We start from the raw sequence: 14,073 nt of genomic DNA, 5'->3' as shown, positions 1-14,073 counted from the left end.
GTATCTTATCCTCGGGGAGACAGTGTGAAGCATCAATGTCACCCGCGTAGCACCCCCACCCCGCTGCCCTCTGAGAAATATCCCAGTGCTGCCTCCAGCCAAATCAGCATTGCGGTTCTTGCTGTGTGCTCCCGACTGTTTGGGACGTGTGTGAATGACGGTGCTGCAGGGGGCACACAGCCTGGCTGCAGCGTCTCAGGTTGATGCTGCTCTCTGCTGCCCAGGGAGCAGAGCCATCTCTGCCGTGGCTCCCCCTGTCCCGCCTCACTTAATGCTCACAGGAACCTCCAAGTTCTCACCTGTTCAGACTACACAAAATGACAGGCCCTGAAACTGTGGACACAGCTGATTGCTCTGCATACCAGGGCTGGCCGACCTGGCCTGGACATCAGCATGTAGGTATGTTTTCTAGAACCACAGCCACCCTGGTTCTAGTTTTTATTTCTCAAGTTCGTTTTTGCTGCAGAAACAACAGGATTCAGAGGGGGAATAGGGCTGCTCATCTCTCAGAAGTTATTGAAAGGTGACCATGCCCTCCGTGTCCACTGAGCAGAAAAGCTGGTGTCCCTAGCGAGGGAGGTGGACCGCGGAGCACAGATGCTGAAAGGGAGTCCGTGCTGCGGTTCTGGCTGCGCAGAACTGCGGGCCCTCTCTCCGCAGGGCTGGTCTCCCTGTCAGAAGGGCTCATGTTGCTCCCTCTGTCTCCTTTGTCTTTGTCAAGCCTCCGGCTCTTTTCAGGAACACAGATATTTAATTATCTGCTGCTGTTAGACCTCAGTCACGGGGTCTCCCGGATGTGTTCCAAAGCATCTCCCTCTCTAGAAAAGGAGAGGATTTGGCCAGCAGGATCTCCTATGAAAGGGTGTGTGAGTGTGTGTGTGTGTGTGTGTGTGTGTGTGTGTGTCTGTGCAATGTGCACTCGGGCCAGCATGCTCACTGGCCCCGTTTCCAGCATGTGGTGAGCCCTCCCCTCACAGCGACCTGGGACTCGTAGTGTATTGGAGCTGGCAGGAATTCCATGACCTAGTTGTTAAACACAGACAATGTGAAAACATAAATTAAATAAGCTTACAATTAAGTAAATTGTATTCAAAACGAAGTCATTAAATATCAATGCTTCCTAGCCATTTTACTGCCTTTTGCTGTCATTGTCTGTGCTCTTACTTACATCTGTTGTAGGTAGAACCTCTCTCCCCAGACCCACATTCAGCGACATCACCAGGGGAGCGGGAGAGCCATGGTGGGAGTATTTACACAGTTGAAATAGGCAATATTTGATTGATCATTTTCTTTATATTGTTTGCCTTAAAGTAATTACAATGGTAATAATACCGATTAAATTTAAGAATATGATGTCTGCAGCCATTACATTATGAACATTATTTAAAAATAAGGAAATAGTTCTTCAGCATATGAGAAAAACAATTAATCCAATACAGCAAAGAAATCGCTGAGGAATGAGTGAAGTTCCGAAATACGCCTGTCTTGATTGTTTCACTTCGTCTTTCTGGTTAACTCAGCCAACATTTACATTGCACATCACTCACTCACCAACTGCATCTGTGCTGTGGATGCAAGAGTTCGGCAGAAATCAATGAAAGCGCTGGTGAGAATCAATTGGTTCTGTGGAATTTATAATAAAGAGTGTATTTTACTTGTAAATTGTGTGCTAATGTCTTTTACATCAGTAACTCTGTGATAATTGTATGTGTGTATTTATAGGCATGTGTTCAGTTTGGAAAGCCCATACTAAGCCTTTACCAGAATGCCAGACTCCCTCTGTCAGCTGTGGCCTCGCGTGAGTGTTTGGGGACTCACTGAGATGGGGTGCACATCCTTGCCTGCTCAGGCACACAACCGCAGGGATGGCAGTGGTGGTAGGCAAGTTTCCACCCCTGGTTACCCTCTCAGGGAGCAGGATGGCATGTGCACACACAGCATGCCCCGTAGTCAACTCACTCACCATGAGGGTTTCTCAGTGTAGCTACTTAAAACCGCATGTCTGTAGTCTCAAGGTGTTGATTTTCAGAGAGCAAAACACTTTTATGGTTAGCAAATGCAGGTCCTTCTCGATGTCTTGCTATTTATAGCCCTTCTAACAGCCCGTACAAAAATCAGGAGGAGGCTGAGAAAGGCTGCCTTAATGTAAAAACAGAGTTACCTCTCTCCTCTCCCCAAGCACACATTGTCTCTACATCTAAACAGGGACCACTTCTCTCCCCTAAATCAAGCTTTTTGCTCAGACACCCTGACCTTTCAAGAAGGATTTGAAATTTTTTTCAGAGCTGTGAATTTATGTACACCAGAAATATCCACCTGAGAACAAAAAGGGAGCAGGAGGACACCTTGCTGTCTTGTGGAAAGGACCCGGGACATGGCAGGCACGTCTGATCTTCAGGCTGTTTATACTTCTGAGAGCCAGGTGTCCTCTCTCCCAAGCCCATTGCCTAAGAGATGACCAGGCCCATTGAACAAGATGATTTCAGAGTGATTGCAGTACCTCCATGCAATACAAACAATCCCCATGTATTTCTTGTTATTCTAGTTGAGTACTGCATTCAGACAGAGGTTGCCAATAAAGTTTATTGTAGGAGCAAAGTGTCAATATCTGTAGTACCCCCCACCTTGGGTGCTTGTAATTAAAATGCCACAGAGAGTCTAGGAGAGGCATGAAAATTTGATGGCAAATTGATTTCAGGTTCATCTTGAAATTTGTCCTCCACTAGACTCGATACTCCTGGCAGACGTAGGATGGCTTTTGTCAGGAGGGTCTGCTAGGATGAGACAGAGATGTCTTGATCTGAATATTAAGTACAGCATGTTATTTATGACAGATTATTTTCTTCTAAAATACACAGCCACTGCTCTGTACACATCCCTCTCCACTGAACTCGCAAGATAGTATCCCATAGACCCACTTTACATAAGAAAGGATGTTGAAAAAAAAACTTGCTGGGCATAAGAAATACAGTGTTTTAGAAACACTGGCTTCAAAACACATGGTATTCTATTCAATATTCTAAACTTAGAAATGCTGCTTGCATGTAATTTAAGAAAGCTAGAAAAATAATGGTAATCAAGATAGTGTAATCAAGCCACACAGCCTTATAGAGTTTTCTAAGAATAGTGGGTAGCAGAAAAGGATAAAGCCATATAAGTGAAAAAAACCCAGTGGTTAATATTATAAATTGCTGGTTCCTGTAAACTTGCATCCATGCATCACATTATAAAAGCCATTATCTTTATGTATTGTTCATGCAGAAATGCACTATGATAATACAATTTTTAAAGTATATTTGTTTTCAGAGTTTAATTTTAAAAAGGTTTTAGGGGAAAATAATGTTCAGTTTTGAGTGTTTTTAATTTAAAAAATGTGTTGTTCAGTTGAATTAGACATGTTCAAGAAAATCTGTCTAATAAACGGAAATTATTCATTTGGCAATTACTGGTAATTGTATTTACTTTAGAATTCAATGTGTGATTAGAATCAAGAACTAACGGAGCAATATTCAGATGGAACACATTCATTCATTCATTCATTCATTCATAGAACAAATGAGCATTGAATCCCCATGATGTGCAGAAGGAAACTGGATGAGAAGAAATTTCTAGGTGGGGATTCAATGAGACTCATCCTGGGAGACAGCGTATTATTCTATGTATGTGTGGTATATAATTAGTTTTTAAAAATGCTTAAACTGGTAATGCAAAATCTTCCCAGCTACCTTGAAAATAAATGAAGGATATAGTTTCATGGTTTTTGAAATGAAATTTAAAAATGAAAGCAGAAGCAGCTCCCTTTACTCCCGAGAATAACCAGCTTTGTGGAATCAAGTCCAGGAAGGACCCACACCTGCCTCTTGCTCAGTGTTCTCTCTCAGGCAGTCACAGGTACCAAGGCCCCTCAGCAAAGGAGCCCAGCATATGCTCACCGGTCATCAAAGTCGCTCCTGTGCACATTCTGGAGATATTTATGAGTCTTTTATTAGGACAGTTTTTATGGCCCAAGATTAAAAGTTAAAGTTAAATAGTAAAAGTAATGAAGATGTGCCTTCGGAGGATCCAACTGGTTTGTATTTTCATTCTTCCATTTTGTCATGGCCCATTGATTTTTGATAATAGCATAAAAAAAATGCCTCGAATCATTTTTGGAAGGAGACACAGTATGAATTAACAAATTAATACAATAACATGCTCCAAAGATGCTAATTTATATCTATGTAAAGAGGTGGCTCTTCTTTTTCTGGTGTGGAATTCATTTGTGGTCCCTTTAATATCCTCAAGAAATAGTGTGGGTAACATATGATGAAAGATTTAATTATTTGCTCATAGAAAGTAAATGTCGAGGTAGTACATTCAAATCTCTGGTGAGAATGTTTGTGAGAGAAGCAATGAGAGAAAATGGCACTTTTTGCGGCTCATCCAAGAGTTCGTTTTAGATTCCCAGATACCTTATTGTGAGGTCGTATCTGTTGGACAGCAGCCTGAGTTCAGATTCAAAACGAAGCTTCACTTTATGGCAAATCTGTGGTCCAGTGGAGGAAGTAAAATAGTCACCTGGCCTCCATTATGGGTTGTCTGTGAATTCGGATAGAATTCATAGTTGTACAGAGAAGATGAAAGAAAAAGGATTCTGCAGTCAAAACTATTTCAGAAATGCAGTACTTATCAGAGCCTTTTACATGCAAATGTATCATATACTTCTCCAAAAAGGGGAAAGAATAATAGTATTTTCCAAATTTAAATCATGACCACTTACTGCTCACCTTCACACTTCTTTTATTTTATATTTTATGGGAAAGCAATATATGGAACACCCAAGAGATAGATGGTTTTCCATACTTATATTACCACTTAACCTTCAGGGTTTTTTTTTCCTTCCTTTCATCATTTTGTGGGACTAGGCTTATTTGGAGCATCCACTGGGATACTTTCTTTACTCACAGGAGTCTGTAACCCATCCTGATTCATTGAACATTGTGAAGATTTATTATGTGACAATTTTTTCTTCATATAATATTTTCAATCCTGTCACTGGAGTGACTAAAACATCTAGTTCATGATATCACTGAAGCATTTGTAAAGACTTCTCAGTATTTACAGAGCCCTCAAGTATCAGACAAAAGTTGAGTGACTTTCAGAAATAGCAAGATAGTCTATATTTTTAGGGTATTCTATAGGAGCCTATTTCAGTATCTTTACTGAAGCACTTGCTTTAACTTCTTCCTTTAGTAATTAGATAATTATGTGTAATTGACACATTAATTATGTGCAACAGCTGCAGTTGAGTGTGTGTGGGAGTGCAGCTGCTTGGAAATAGCTTGTGAGTTCACTATTTGACCTGTGACATCTTTCTCTTTGGCATGTTTTAACTTTTTTCCTGATGTGTAGAGGTAAAGAGCAATGCAGTGAACAAAGTATCAATAATAAAGTTGGTAGGATCCCAGTGTACTCATGGCCACCCTTGTAGATGTAGAGATCATTATCAGCTCCCTCTGGGTCCTCGGGGCAGTGCTGACAACTCTTTGCCCAACATCACACATACCAGCCCCAGATAGCCAGGGTTTGCCAATGTATTTAATGTTGTCTAAAGGCTTGTTATATATTAATTAGAGGCCCGATGCATGAAGATTTGTGCAAGAATAGGCTTTTCTTCCCTTGGCTGCGCACACCGGCTTTCCTCCGGCACCTGGGACCCGGGTCTTTGCTCTGGCTGCCACCCTTTGCTCTAGCCCTGCTGCCCTCCTGTAACTCCTTCCACCCTCTGTGTGTGCCCCCACCCCCCCAATAGCAGGCATGCTGCCCAGAGGCCTGTAGCAGCTGGGGCAGGGCAGAACTCCTGCATTGTCGCCATGGTGACAATGCAAGCTTCCCAGTCTGGCTACTACCATCTTTATCTTGTCAATTTACATATTCCCTCCTTATTGGCTGTAGGCACTGCTGTCTTTGTTGTGGGGTGATGGTCAATTTGCATATTCTATCTTTATTAGATAGGATTGGGATGAGTCATTTAAAAAACCGTGTATAGGGTGCTTTATATTGTTATATAAAAATGTAGGCATAGAAAATGGATTTACATAAATGATATTACCATAACTTCTTTGCCTCCCTCCTTTCTCTCAACAAATATTGATGAGAGATCGATTTTATGCCACTTACTGTACTGGTGCTGGGAATATAGCCTATAACAAGATGGCCGTATCTGTATTTTGGGAATTATAGGCAATTTTATCATTTTAAAAAAGAATTTCCTATAGTTGAGCATTTTTTAAAAATGAATTTGTCACCTTTCTATAATCAGAAAAAAAGCCCTCAACTTATATGTTCAAGTTTAAGATATACTTTTTATTATATCAGGAAAAGGCCCTGCACATAGTAGAGCACAATAAAATATGAGTAAAATGAAATATATTTGCATTTGAAAGCAACGCAGAGATTAAATACCAGCTCTTCTTATTTTTACTTACCTAGTTATTTGTTTGGCCTAGTGATTATTCATTTCCCTGAAGTGCCCTGAGGGAGGGATAGATGACTTGCCCATTACCTGTGGACTTCCTGGAGAGAGCACTGACAGCACCATGCAGGCTCCACATGCCCAGTCTAACCAGATCCCGCAGTGCCTAGGTGGGATGGAAAACTTCCACCAGCTTGATCACATCATGCTTTCTCCCCATCGCCACCCTGACCCACCTCAGCTCCCTTCTGCACCTGCCTTTGCACCTGCCAGGTTCCACACTGCACCAAGCCTGCATGCTCAGCTCTTCAGCAACAGTTCTTCTGTAAAGGTGGCTTTGCAAAGGGCAAAGAGTTCCTCTTCCAAATAAATCAGCACATTCACTTTAGGGGGCAGCAGGGAACAAAACAAGAAGAAAAAAAGAAAACTCTTCAATCTTGGCATTCCTGCAAGGTATAAAGCATCCTGATAGTGAACCATCTTTGGCCAGCAGGAATTTTTGGCTTTGTTAGCATTTTATCTCTCTCTCCTTCTCCTTCTTTCTTTTTCCTCTCTCCTCCTCTCCCTCTACCTTATTCTTTCTCTGTCCTTTGGCATTCTGCTTTTCTGCCTCTCCTCCACTTCCTTTTATTAAAAAATTCTCACAAATTAAATAATAGAATGTGTTCAACACAGAGTGAACCCCATGCAAAGGTATGTCAAGAAACCATGTTCCTGACTTACCCTTTTTTTTTCTGCAATCCCCCAGTAATACCCTCTGCCCACTGATCACAGCTGACAGCCCACCAGGAGCCCTTCAAACCATTCTCCAGGCTCTTTTGTCCATCAAGTGACATGGGTGGCAAACATAGGGAGGCCTTTCTGTTTTCTTTTACAAGAATCCTGCCCTGTTTATGCACTGTGCACTGCCCCTCCCTTGCTCATTTCCCTTACCAATACATCATGGACATCCCCCCAGGTCAATAGATAACAGCAAACTCATTTCTCCTAATAGCTGCATAATATTCCATGATATGGATATTCCCTGATTTATGGCAACTGGACATCCATACATTTTTAAATTCTTATGTTCAGAGCTTTATGGACATTTGGAAGCATTTTAGGATATTGACATCATCTCTGTAAATATACAGACTCAAATTCCCTCCGGAATGTCTGGGTACTTACAGTGTCCTGCACCCCTCATTTGATTGTACACTGTTCCCCAGACTTCATTTTCCATTTGCACATGTACCATCTCCTTATATTCCTCTGAGCCCTTCCTACATGCCTGCAGAATATGTATTTTTTTTTTACACAGGCAAAAGTTCAGCTGAAAGGATACTTATTTAGCATAATTTAAACATGAGGGTTTTCTAATGCTACTTCCATTTAAATAATTCAAAAATCCGTTGCAAGTTGTCTGAATACGAGGAGAAGAGAGCTGTTAATGGATACATCATCGAGGCTGAAGACAAACTGTTACTCTGTCTGTGTTGAGATATGTAAGAGCGAGATCAAGATTAACATTGTCGTTGTTGGTGTTATGTTATCGGTGCTATCTGTTTGCTCCTTCCTGGAGTCAGGGGTCTGATTCCTGAGAAATCATTTCCCCTCATCTGTAGGAACAGTAAATCTAAAGTGGTTTTAATTTTACCTGTATTACTTGTTTGCTTTACATATTTTTAAAAAAGTTTTATGAAAAAGCCTTAACATCTGCGTTTCTTATTTGTGGAACCAGGGCAATCATCTTTTAAATATGCAGCAGATATCTCAAAATACTAAAATCTCGCATTGTGTTTATGGCTGTGTGAATGAGTCTTCTCAAATTGACATATCAAGGAACTTCTCATCTATTATTAAATTACCTTTTCCTCAAACAAAATATTTATCAGATGTAACTTGACACCCAAGTTTCTTTTCTTGTTAAACCAGAAGCATTCTCCCCCCACTTCTTTCTATCTCTCTCTCTCTCTCTTTCTCTCTTTTATTCTTTATTCTTGTAATTCTTGGTTTCCTATGTTAACATTTTCAGCATCCAGAGAAAAGTAATAGAATGAGCAATAGAAAATCACCAGAACTAAAATTATTTCCCGCTATGTTTAAATATGAATATCTTGTTCTACTCCTAGCATATGTATTTATGGCAGTGTGATATCATTATGGCATCGTAATGAATGTCTGCTGAATTATGTGAGATTCAATGGGGGATACAAATTGATTTGGATTCTGTAACTGCCATTCTATGGTTCTAAGGGGGGCAGAAATGGGAATATCCCGCTACATGAACACATCTGCCAAGTTTCTCAGCACTCTGGGCGAGTCCTATCTGTTGAAGTGTGAGGTTGCATTGAGTACCTGTCTGGACAGGTGTTAAAAAATCAAACACAAGTCACATGTTGAAACCTCTTAACTTTGGGCTTTGGGTTTCCTTTACTCTGGACCAACAATAGTGCTATCCAGCCTTTAAGTTGTTTTCTTATTCTTCATACCCAACTTTAAAATAAGTGAGTAGGATACCTTATTATGTAGTGTTCACGAGTGATTGAACATATGTGTGCAGAGCACAGAGGCCCAGTGAAAAGGGAAGGAAGGGTCCTGAGTTTGAATTCTGGTGCCTTTCTTGTTCACTGTATGCCCTTGAACCAGGTAATTAAACACTTTGAGCTTCAGTTTTCTGAAGTTGCATGGGAACAAGTAATGTGTACTTTCCAATATTCTTGTGAGATTCACATGCAATCCTATATAATAAAAGTATAGTATTGTCCCCTTGACTGGAAGGTCATCCCGGAGTTTGACCAGAGGGTGGAGCCAACTGAGGGAAGAGAGGGAGGCCCAGGCCTGCAGCCAGCAACCACTAGGAACTCTACCAGTGCACAAATTTTGTGCACTGGGCCTCTAGTGTGTACATAAAGGGAATAGTATGTGCCTGTTAAATAGGAATTTAATATGAGCTGTTTTTGCTGTTATGATCATTCATGTTATCTTTATACAAAACACATCCAGTTCCCTTAGGGGTATTTTTTCTCTCTCCCATTTTCATGTAGTGGAAGCTCATCATTTAAGCATTAGCAAAACATGTTTCCTAGCACCTAGAATTAACTCAGTGAAGATTTATTTACAGAAATCCAACTGTTCCAGGCATGGTGCTAGGCTCTAGGGAGACAGTAGCCTGGTAGGTCTCCACCTTCATGGAGATCATATTCCAGAGGAGTGGATACAACCCACTGGTCAGCGAGAAGGTTTCTGGTGAAAAGATAAGCATATATCCACCCTCAGAGAGCTTTCTGTCTTGCTGAACATGCCTGCTTCCTGTTAGGGGCTTGGCTTTAAGGAAAAATTTCCCTTAGCAGGGCCATGGGGGAGAGCATTGTTCATGATTTAACTGAGCATACGATGACATTTGTGCTCATATTTCACATGTAGACTGCATATGGATATGAACACAGAAGACATAGAAGTTTTGAAATGTTTTGTTTTTGGTAGTTTTGCTTGATAAAACATGGAATCAAGCTATGCATACTGTTCCATACTTCTGTTTTCTCATCCAGCGGTAGCATAATACCCCATGATGTGGACGTCCCATGATTTAGGCAGTATTTCCCCAAATTGAACATATTGAGGGGCATTTCTTTCGTTTCCAAAGGTTTCTTCCTTCACTCTCCTGGGCCTCAAATAGTGATACAATACACATCTTTGTTCTTCTGTTAGACTGATGCTTTTATTTCTGTGGGCTGGATTCCCAGGTGTGGAATTGCTGGGCCAGATGCTAAATTTTTAAAATGGATTTTTTATCATTCTAATGGATAGTGCTGAAGAGAGCCAAAATCTTGAAAGCCTCAACTTAGAGTGATTTTTTTAAGATGTAATGATGGATGGTAATTAAGTGTACACACATTAAGAGCAGCAATTTGACCAGCGTATCACAGTATTAATTGATTCTAATATCTGGGTGACTTTTCATTTCAGTATTTGAGGATGAAGAAGCAGATGGGTACTCCAGCAGTTGTGCACATGTATTTTGCACACAAGTATTAGAAAGGAGTTAGCTTACTTTTGGTAGTGTTTTTGTAGAACAAAAATTGCCAATAAGTGTCATCTTGATGCCAAACACAAGTGAACAGTTGCTGTGTGAATTGTCCTAGGGAGAAGGACACAGAGCTGAGGCAGGCTGGTTTGTGGGGGCACCAGGAGAGCCCTGGTTTCTTGGTAATGTTTGTTAAGAAGGATGGGATGTGTGGGAAAACATCATGAGTACATGCATTGGCTGCCCCTGCAGCAGAGTGAACACTCCTCCCCACCCAGAATCGTACATGGACTCCTGTGGTGTGGACTGCCTTTTTACCCAAGCCCAGAATGTCTAAGTTGAAGGGGTCCTCCTGTAATCTGATAAGGGAGCTGTGAGTTTGAATTTTGCCATGGAATTAACAAGTAACAGGACCAAATGAGTTCAAAATAAATGATGGTGTTGGGGAGTAGAACTGGGTGAAGGCCTGGACTTGCAGGCGAAACGAAGGAGCATGCTTGACAACCCTTCCAGGAACACACTTCCTTAGTCCTTTAGGAGAACCCAGTTGATTCTGTTTAACTTCACAGCGGTAAAACGACATTTTCAATTTAAAAATTTTGACAGCTTACTTATATGACTTAATTCTTGATCTCATTGAAGCTTGGCAAGTCCTCAAGAGATATTTCGCGCATCTTCCCTGCTTTTTATAAATGGGATAATGGGTGGTGGTAGGGTTATTTCAGGGAGTATCAGGATTGGGAGATGTAGGAGAGGCAGTGATAGTTCAAAGGTGTGGCCCAAGTTCCTATTACAATGCTACTATCATACAGCTGCATAAAATCGGACAAATCAATTTAGGCCTCCTCCTTTGAAAAATGGGCAGAATTTTACTTTTGTCAAAAGGATTTTATGCAGGCTCATGAATTAAGGGTGCCAGTATATGTAATAGGCATCAATCAAAGGAATGTGAATTATCATATCGATTTCTAAATTAATTGGTATTATCAAGATGCCAGCCTTTACAAGTGTGCTTTTATTTTGCTAGTATTAAAAAGAGTAGTTCTTAAAGGATTAGGTAGTATTTAGTCAATGCTTTAAAAAAAAATCCCACACACTTTTTTTTTTTTTTTTTTTTTTTTAGCATATTAAAGCTTCAAGGAACTGCAGTTCACTCTAGACCTAAAAAACTGGTGTGTGTGTGTGTGTGTGTGTGTGTGTGTGTGTGTGGTTTAGCTTGTAGAAAATGGGGGACATGTCTCAATTTTATAGTTTGGGTGCTGGAGATGGGAAAAGAGAGCATTTAAGACTCATGACAAGTTTTGCAAATTTTCAAGAAGCTAAGGTTGTGAGAGAGTGATTTTCCAGTGAGTCACCTGGTCGTAAGTGGTGGTTCTGCTGCAAACCCACAGCTGTCTATACCTAAAGCACACGCTCTTTCCTCATACACATGACTGTGGAGGAAAAGGGAAGAGACAAAAGGCATTTTTTAAAGTTCAGAAGTTGATTTGAGACTCATTCGTTTTTGTCCTAATCTCTTTATTAAGGTAGGAAGTAAGTTCAGAAAATCTGAAAGTCATTGAAAAAAATGTGGGTTAGAATGTGGGGGAAAAAAGATTATCAAGACACCATTCTGGTTAATGGAAAGCTTGGTCTGTGTTAAAAAGGAACAGTAACTTTATTCTTTGAGTGTTCCTTAGACCTCGATTTTCCTCACAAGTCACTTCCATTCACACTTCTGGAAGTTCTTATCTCAGCTCCTGGGCTCTGCCTGCAGTCTCTCCTCCTTCTCTGGTGTCACACCTCTCTGCCTTCTTCAGAAGCAATTATGTGACCTCCAGATCTCTCTTTGACTCCCTGTATTACCATTAGAAGACATCTACACTGGGAAATCGCTCAGTTCCTGTTTTTGATTAATATTTTATCAGCCTCAAGAGGAAATGGTATTCTATAGCAACACTAATAAGTAATTGAGCAGACGAGAGATGCTTCTGCTAGCTTTGGTTAAAAGTACAGGCAAGGTTACCAGTGGAGAGCTCAGGATAATAAAATCAGATATCTGAATTGAATATCTGGTGGGGTTAAAGTCTAACACTGGTGTGAGCAGAAATCAAGCACTATAAATCCTTCTTTGATCACTGGCTTACCAGTCTGTATTCATTGAAAGTGGTAATCATAGGACTATAAATTACTGCTTTCATTTAAAGCCACATTTATAAACCAAAATACCTAAAATGTTAATTTTTGTCATTTTTAATATATATCATTATGTATAAGTTCAAGGTTTTTAAGTGGACAGCTGTACGATGGATATACTGCAATACCTAGCAAATGACGAGGATTCAACTCACCTTAGTGTTTCCAAATGTTTGTGAGAGAGAGGAAGTGATGTAGCCATCAGTACTAATACCATCCGGTAATTACGAATCATAAATGTTTGGGGAGCTGAAGGTCACGGTCTTAGTAGCAACTCAAACACAGCCAACAGCCACTAAGGATAATGTCATCAAGGCTGATGTCTGTCCTTATGTATTTTAAATGCTTGTCTTTTGTATCCAGATAATGGTATTTTAATTCCCACTGGATAGTCTGATGGGAAAAAAAAAAGTTATTCTTCCATATTTGTTTTTCTTTATCATGGGTGAAAAGGCTTTTTGTTTTTCTTGATGCTGTGGGGACTGGCCTTTAGTAAATGGAAATGATTGCAGCACATACAGTCAGGATTTCTTGGAGAAAGATGCTATATTTTCTCTCCTCCATGGGGTCCAGCATGGGCATCTGATTGATGAGACCATGACCCTGGGGGCCTCTTCAAATAGCTGGGTGCACACACACTCCCTGCAGGAAGCCAGGCTCTGGTAGGAGGCCCAGAATACAGCCAGGAGTGGCAGTTTCAGGGTAAGAAATTGCAGGTAAGAACACAGCACATTTTAAGAAACATCAGTGGCTTTTTTCCCCCTTTCCCTGTGTATTTTATTAACATTTGCTTCTGTTCTCCAGCATAATTCACTTAGGTTTATGTTTCTTGTGTATCACATGGGAACTTTCATTAAATTGTGGCAATTCCAATTTGTGCGGTTATCAAGTCAACATCAAATAACTGGACCGCATGTTAGCCTGCAAACCTCACTTTGTAAACCCCTAATGCATTCGGGCTGATTCCCTGCTTCATGCTCTCTTCTCTTTATAAAGTTACCATTTTTATTGCGAAGGAACTGTTATTGTTGGTTTTTAAGGGAAATTGTCATGATGCGCCTGACATGGGAACAAAACACAGCCAACAGCCACTAAGGATAATGTCATCATGGCTGATGCTGTTTTGTTGCTTAAAATTATTTTCCATCAGATACTTACTTCTCTCTCTCCCACCATTAAAATCCAACTTAATTACCAAAATTTAATGGATTAGTGATTTTACAAAATGTCTTTTAGCTAATGAGTTATTAGCAATTTAATAAATAATACTTAATATGTAGTAATGGAGGTTAAAATGCATTAATAATTTCATTTCTTTTGACAATACACATGTTTTCTTATAAGGCTAAAGAGAAAATAATTGCCCAAGAGAAATGGTTCTTGTGGTTCTTTCTTTTCAGTTGGGATTGAAGAAAATGCCGACAATATTTTCTCTCTT

At 40.4% G+C, this 14,073-nt stretch overlaps 1 protein-coding gene and 1 non-coding gene across 2 annotated transcripts in view; both read left to right on the top strand.

The window, feature by feature from the left end:
• Positions 1-14,073, top strand: part of WWOX (WW domain containing oxidoreductase) — a 922,226-nt gene that overhangs the window by 341,356 nt on the left and 566,797 nt on the right. The gene's annotated exons all lie outside the window — the stretch shown is intronic.
• On the top strand, positions 10,464-10,574 carry LOC118721048. Its single transcript, XR_004988614.1, has one exon. It is a non-coding gene; the product is annotated as a small nucleolar RNA SNORD67 (small nucleolar RNA).

Source organism: Pipistrellus kuhlii, unplaced genomic scaffold (genome assembly GCF_014108245.1).
Source record: "Pipistrellus kuhlii isolate mPipKuh1 unplaced genomic scaffold, mPipKuh1.p scaffold_m20_p_17, whole genome shotgun sequence".
In the NCBI taxonomy this organism is placed as follows: domain Eukaryota; kingdom Metazoa; phylum Chordata; class Mammalia; order Chiroptera; family Vespertilionidae; genus Pipistrellus; species Pipistrellus kuhlii.
This window is presented reverse-complemented; position numbering and strand designations above follow the sequence as displayed.